Source organism: Ctenocephalides felis, unplaced genomic scaffold (assembly GCF_003426905.1).
Source record: "Ctenocephalides felis isolate EL2017-DRISC unplaced genomic scaffold, ASM342690v1 CF-g0.4_SCAFFOLD_03571, whole genome shotgun sequence".
NCBI lineage: Eukaryota > Metazoa > Arthropoda > Insecta > Siphonaptera > Pulicidae > Ctenocephalides > Ctenocephalides felis.
Genome location: NW_020539725.1, coordinates 36033725 through 36040736, shown reverse-complemented (window position 1 = coordinate 36040736; position 7012 = coordinate 36033725). Strand labels below are relative to the sequence as shown.

At 28.8% G+C, this 7012-nt stretch overlaps 1 pseudogene; it reads left to right on the top strand.

The window, feature by feature from the left end:
• The first annotated feature begins 6472 nt into the window (after positions 1-6472).
• Positions 6473-7012, top strand: part of LOC113385977 — a 3552-nt pseudogene continuing 3012 nt past the window's right edge.

Here is a 7012-nt window from a genome sequence, read left to right as displayed (position 1 = left end):
CCGATTTCAATGATCTAAATACATTCAATTGGTAATGATTGGGAGAAGTGGTCATTAGTTTTTGGCAAAGGCAGGCCCAGCCATTTCGAAGATACAGAGCTAAATGTGCAAAAAATGACAGTTTTTGAGAGAACTAAGCGTCCGATTTGAATGATTCAAAAGAAATTCTGCTTGTTTTAACAAAATAATTGATTTGGAAAAAAAAATTTTTGTTTCAAAATTCAATTTTTTTTTGTATATCGAAAATAATTCAGATTTTAAATGTAATTCTGACTAAAGTTCTAATATAATTTAAACAAATAATTTCAACTTTGCAATTCAGTTTATATAATTCTTGTGAATATTAGACATTGTTACAATATTTATAATAATCTATTTGAAAACATTCAATATTCCTTGAACATTTCGTTACGTTACGGGAAGTTCTAGCAATTTGCCTTAAGGCACGATGCCATACACCACTAGTTAATTTTTTTAATTATTTGCATTTCAAATGTTGTTGGTTGATCCAAGGAGTACAGTGTAATCAGAGAGATGTCGCAATTTTTGCTCCGTGTAGTATGGAAACCGCTTTCCCAGAGTACCGTGTTATCGGAGGGTTAATGACATATAAATTTATATATCTATATATTTTATGTTTATAATCTAAATGAATATTTTTATATAATAATATTTATTTTTAACCCAATTTTCAGTGTTATCAATTGTAGTCAAAAGATAAAGGTAATCTCTTGGCCATCTTTAAAATCTATTGATGTTAGATGTTATTTATTAATTAGTTTAATAATTTTTTGAAGTTTTTTCTTTCATCATTGTTGATAGATTTCTACTTTGATTTAATTTCTATGAAATCTGCAAAATGTGAATCTTACATTCTATGCAAATATTAAACTGGCGCGCTTCCTGCAACAATTCCCAACGCAAGATTTCGTCCACGAGATATTCTTGACAAAGAAAGTCATTTCAAAGTTTTTACTGCCATCCGCAACGTGTGTTCTTCTGTTTTTGTCAGGTGCTCTTTGTTTTGGGTTGAAGTTTAAACGTCAGATGAATTGTTATGTGTATGCGCTGTTCAGGCTCCTTTCTCTAATCTAGTACAATGTAGACATTTTCTCACTTTAAATGAATACGAGGAACTTTTCATTTACTTCAAGTCTTTTAATATAATTAAGATGGCAATTATGAAAACGTCTATTGGAATATTCTAACTCTGAATAAAAGTAGACTAGATACATACGAAGCACATGATGCTCTGCACTGATTGTGCAGCATAGGGAATGCAATACCGATGGAAAATACCGGTATTTCGGTAGTTTTTCATTTTAAACCGGAATACCGGTAAATTACCGGTATTTTTATTATCTTAAACAAATGTAAACAAAATGAAAGTTACTAGTACAAATATAAAAAATGTATATACAACTACAACTATATTCAACTAAACAATAAAATAAAGCAATAAGTTTATTTTTTTAAATAATAATTTAACAAGAGTATATGCAGTTTAATTAATTCATTATCACTATCGAGTATATTGAGTCTTTTCACCAAAAACAAACTTATGAGTAAGAAAGATCAAAAACTCATAAAAGATCATATTACATTATTATAATAAACTGTATTGTCTGTATCTGATGTGTTGATTAGCATAATCTCCAATATTTAAAAAAAAATTTCTACACTAATTTAAGATCGGATTCTTTATCGAGATAAATAATAAATTACTATAATTGTTGAGTATTGTTATTTAAAATAATGTGATGCTTCTATAGTATTTTCAAACTTCGAAACGTTTTCGAAAAATAATATTTTATAATTGTAATAAGAAGCAAAAATATTTAGTAATTATCATAGTTATTATGTATAAAGTTAGAAAAAATAATGATTACGCAGGGGTAAATCTGTATGATATAAAATATTTTGGCGCAAATATCACTTAAAAAACCGTTACATTTTTACAAAAGATGAAACACATCATTATCTATCAGTCCAATTCTATTTATTGTAACACGATATGAAGCCCTTTGGAAAGCAATAAATATTCAGTTTAATGACGAGTTGAGATAATATTTGACATTTGTTTATCTTATAGAATCACTTGAAGATATAGCTGTTTATGCGATTGTGGAATTTGAAGATAAATTTTTAAAGATGAATCCGATAAATTTAAACTTTAGGGTATTATGTATCAAATAGCGCTTATGTAAAAATACCGGTATTTTTGGAATAAATACCGGTAAAAATACCGCCGAAAAATCGGGCGGTTTACCGGTATACTGGTATACTGGTATTGCATTCCCTAGTGCAGCATATTATGTACAATTACATACAATACTGTGGTTACAATAGTGATTGATCATAAATAAGCACATATTTTATGTTCAATTCAATATATGGATTGATGGTACTTTATAATAAGGGGTCGTTCATTAATCACGTGATCGATTTTTTAGGGAATTTTTCCTCCCCCTTAGTGATTTATTGTGATATTTAAAATCACCCACTCTTTCTCCACCAAACATCACATGTATTTTTAGTTGCGTAAAATTTTACGAAGAATTTTTTTGAATTTACGAAAAATCGTAATTTTTTTGATTTTTTTTATAAAAAAGGTGAAATAAATACACGTGATATCTAACAAGATCCCTCCCTCCCCCTTGTGATTTTTCGTGATTTTTTTTCCAAACCCCCCCTCTCTCTAAAATCCTCACATAATTAATGGACGCCGAAAGAATAAAGTGACTCATATATGCTGACAACTATCAGTTGTATCTCATTTTTCGAAAAAAATTGTTAATCAATTTCCAACTCTAAAGGTGAGTTTTGATAAAAATTTAATGAATGGATTATACAGTAGTCAAGCTTCATCTATCATGGGATATATTCCTAGATATGTGTAATTTCCTAACTATATGCGATGAATTGACCTACATTTCAAACACACGACACAATAAATGAATTATTATCTCTGGCGGATAATTTATTACTTCTACAAACTTTCTATCGAAATTTAACTGACCATGCGTCCTAATTCGGTATTTTGCTCACCAATTGCAAACACTCACATTTGCCCCGCGATTCAGCTCGGAACTAAGCCAAGCCACTGCCCGGCCGCGAACTTAAGATCTAATTGGCTCAGTACGTGTATTTGCTAGTATTTGCTGAATTTCGAATTTACTTGTGTAGTGTTGTAGTTAATTCCTACATAATTTCGCTCGGTCGCATTGCATGCATTAACCGCGATGGGAAGAGAAACTTCGCGCAATGTCGAGTGAAGCGTTTGTTGCCGCAACTTCAATACTGCAAACGCGGTTGATGTTTGACTTTTATTTGCATAACTTCATCATCTGCGAAATGGATTCATCATATATTATTGCATATTGCACAAAATACTAAAAAATCAGATTTCGTATTAACTACTTCAACTTCCCCATGCTTTTTAGTGTTGGAGCAATTATGTAGATTTTTTATAACTTTTAAAGCTTGTCCAATGTATTAACAATACAGTAACAATTGTATTTTAATATTTATTACTTTGCAACGTTGCTGCTATTTCTGAAATATTGTTTTAAGTTAATTTTTGTTGAGCAACAACAGCCTATTATTGAGCCTTAAGTTCCTTCTGCTGTTTGTAAAAAGCAGTGGACCTCCATTCAAAATTTGAGACCTCAGCAATGAGATTAGCGCGAAATGGAAGGATTAATGGTTCGAAAATGTTCGTTGGTTCAACGAGAAGTATTTTCGTAACCTAAGAACAGACATTAAAAGCAGTGGAGTGTCTCAGTTGGCAAATTAAAGGATTTTACCCGTTCATCCGGATGAGTCGGAAAAAAGAGCGCCCTAAGACGCAGTCAACTACTTTTGGGTAAAATGCTTTTTCATTGCCTAAACTTTTTTTAAATCTTCAGATGTTCGAAATAAATCAAACCATTTGAAAAAAAAACTAGGCGAATCACAATTGGTATTCCGGCATATTTTATTATAACATAAAAAAATACATATTACAAATACAATATAATTCAATTTGAACCAGATATAAAAGTTCGATATCTTTTATACAAAATATCTTCAAAGTTTTTTTAATGTATTTTGTTTTTTTTGAACGTTTTTATTCATCGATCTGTTTATACTAGACAATAAGCAGAGAATGTTAAGAATATATAAGAAAAAGAAAACATTATGAAAAATCTTAGTATATAGACCCAGCGAAAAATATACTAGAAGAAATAATTAATCTTATACATAATGTATACATATTTTTTCTTACTAAAATAATTATAACGTCTGCGTGAGGTCCATGTAGATTTAGTATTAAATACATATTGGAATAATTATGAAATGTTTTATATATAACACGTGATTGTTTTTAAATTAATATTATATTATTATATCAAACCCTTACTGCACATTCGTATTTGACACTTGATTCAAAATTTGAATATAGAAAATATATCTAAACAGATATCTTATAAAGTAATTCTCGATAAAGACTAGTTGAAAATCAGTAAACCCGCGCTAATGGATTCTCATTAGCATTGATAAAACATTTAACTTTCCGGTTGCAACCTGAAAGATTTATTTTCGGGATTTTAAGAAGTAATGAATTATTTATGAGCCGCTAAAGGGGTTTTCTGAAAATCCAGTAATTAACCTTTTCTTATAAAATATAAAGTATAATAAATTAATAGGGTTTGTTAGGATTCATTATTAATGAAGTAAGAGGTTTTTGAAAACTAAAAGTCGATCCATATTTTAATTTGTTACTACATTTTCTATAATATTCCTTTGATGGCGTATACGTTTATTAATATCTTGGCTTCCGTAATAGTTTATTTCTATCTACTTAAATTCAAAATCAAATGCTTAAATGTTATGTCGGTATAGCAATCATTTCACGTGCGCTTATTATTTAATAACAAAAAGCCTCCGTTCAGAATTAATCCTCTTGGATCTTGTTGGTATTCCAGGCCTATTCCTTTATGTTGTATGAAAAGATCAATATAAGCTGATGATGTTCTTATGCGAGACCATTCACTCGTATAATATTAATTTTCTCTATCAATGGTTAATAATTAAGATCAGAATCCTTAAAGGAGCTGCAAATTGATTCACTAATAGCTCATGTAGTATAAAATAACATAGATAGCAGTATTACAATTATATTAAAAAAAATTAAAAAATCAAGGCACGCCAAGGAATTGAAATTAGTTCTTAAGGTAATTAATGATTTATTCTCTTGAATTAAAACAAAAAATGTTTCGTGGATATTTCACACTGATCACTGATTCACACATACCTTCGATGCATTTTAAATATTTTCTTTCGAAACTTATCTAAAACAACTAAACTAATCGTATATTTTTTATGGATTTTTCTTTATATATTTATGATAACTTTCGATTGATTGACAATTTTCGATATTAATAAATTTACTTCTCTATAGAGAAATAGAAAAATTTTTACAATAAAAACAAAAAAATAAAAATATTAGAGCTAAATAAGAAAGAAATATATATTCCTGTCTGCCAACATCTATCTGCTGCATCAGCACATTATTTTATATGAGAAGATCATATCTCCTATAAATAGGACGCGCTTTATATTTCAGTGAGATTTAACAATTATATTTCATAGAGAAAAATTTCTCTTTGAGATTTATAACTGTTCATAGAGTATACCATTTCGACTTCAGAGGATTTATCAATTATTGAATTATTTTCTTAGAATTTGAAATGGAATTTTATTTGATAATATATAGATATTTAAACATGGATTAGATTTTATTGTCATTCGACTATCGCCAATTAGATAGTTGCAATAAATCAATTCTTATAGAAAAAAAATCTTTTTAAACATGTTAATTAAATATTCATATTTTTCATATATTGATTTGTAATATATTATTTTAAAGAAATTAATATGTAACGTTATCTAAACTAAGATTGAAGTAACTTTTATTTTACTTATTAATTCAATTCTAGCAACTTGTATACTTTATGCGAGTGATTGATTATGGCCTATTTTTTAAAAAATACTTGAATTTTTTAATTAAAACATTTAAGATTTTCATGGAAAGAATTCAAACATTTGAAAATAATGATGTATTTGTTGAGATTTGTTAAAATACACAAATTGAATTTAGTTTCTTGTTCCTTACAATAATAAATGATTCAATTTATCTTCCAACCAAATTATTCGTAGGACTCAACTGATACCTCTTGACCGAATTTTTAAATTCTAATTATTTTCTGAGATATAGAAGAGAAGATTTTTACAATGATTATATAGGAAAGACTAATCACATTTTACAAAATGCTATTGAAAATGATTACCACAAGTGATTATAACTTACCCAGTAGTTTTTTAAGAGGAGAACTGTAATTTATCTTTCTGAAATTTAAAAGAATATGGAATGAAATGCCGACTGCCGTGTATACGTTTTATAAATTTATTTTTCCATTAATATAGTGCTATGCGGTGGCATTGCGGAAACGATACATTTTATAAATCACCTAAAACGTTTTTGATTCGAGGTAGTGGTATCTCACATATCACGGAATTGCATTTCGGACGTCCAAATCAGATACACAGGTAATGTAATACGTGCCTCTGCTCCACAATTCGGATAGACCGAAAACTGTAGAAGGAGCAGATTTATATTTCACTTTTTGCATTTTTACTTAACTCAATTTACATTATCATATGACAGCATCCTGCACTCGCTTTGATGTTTTCATATACTCTATAGTCTTCATTCATACTGAACTAGCTCATTATTTTTATAAAATACTTTGATGAGCACCAGGATAAAGGATGTTGTACAAATTCAATAGTTATATATATATATATATATATATATATATATATATGCGTGTGTGTTTATGTAGACTTATTGCCTCGAAGGCCAATATCGTTGTTTAGCGACATTCAACAGTGTATATTATCGTTCGCCATAGTGCAAAGGCATCTTAAACCAGGTGTGAATCTAACTAGTGCTGTGTGGCATCGTGCC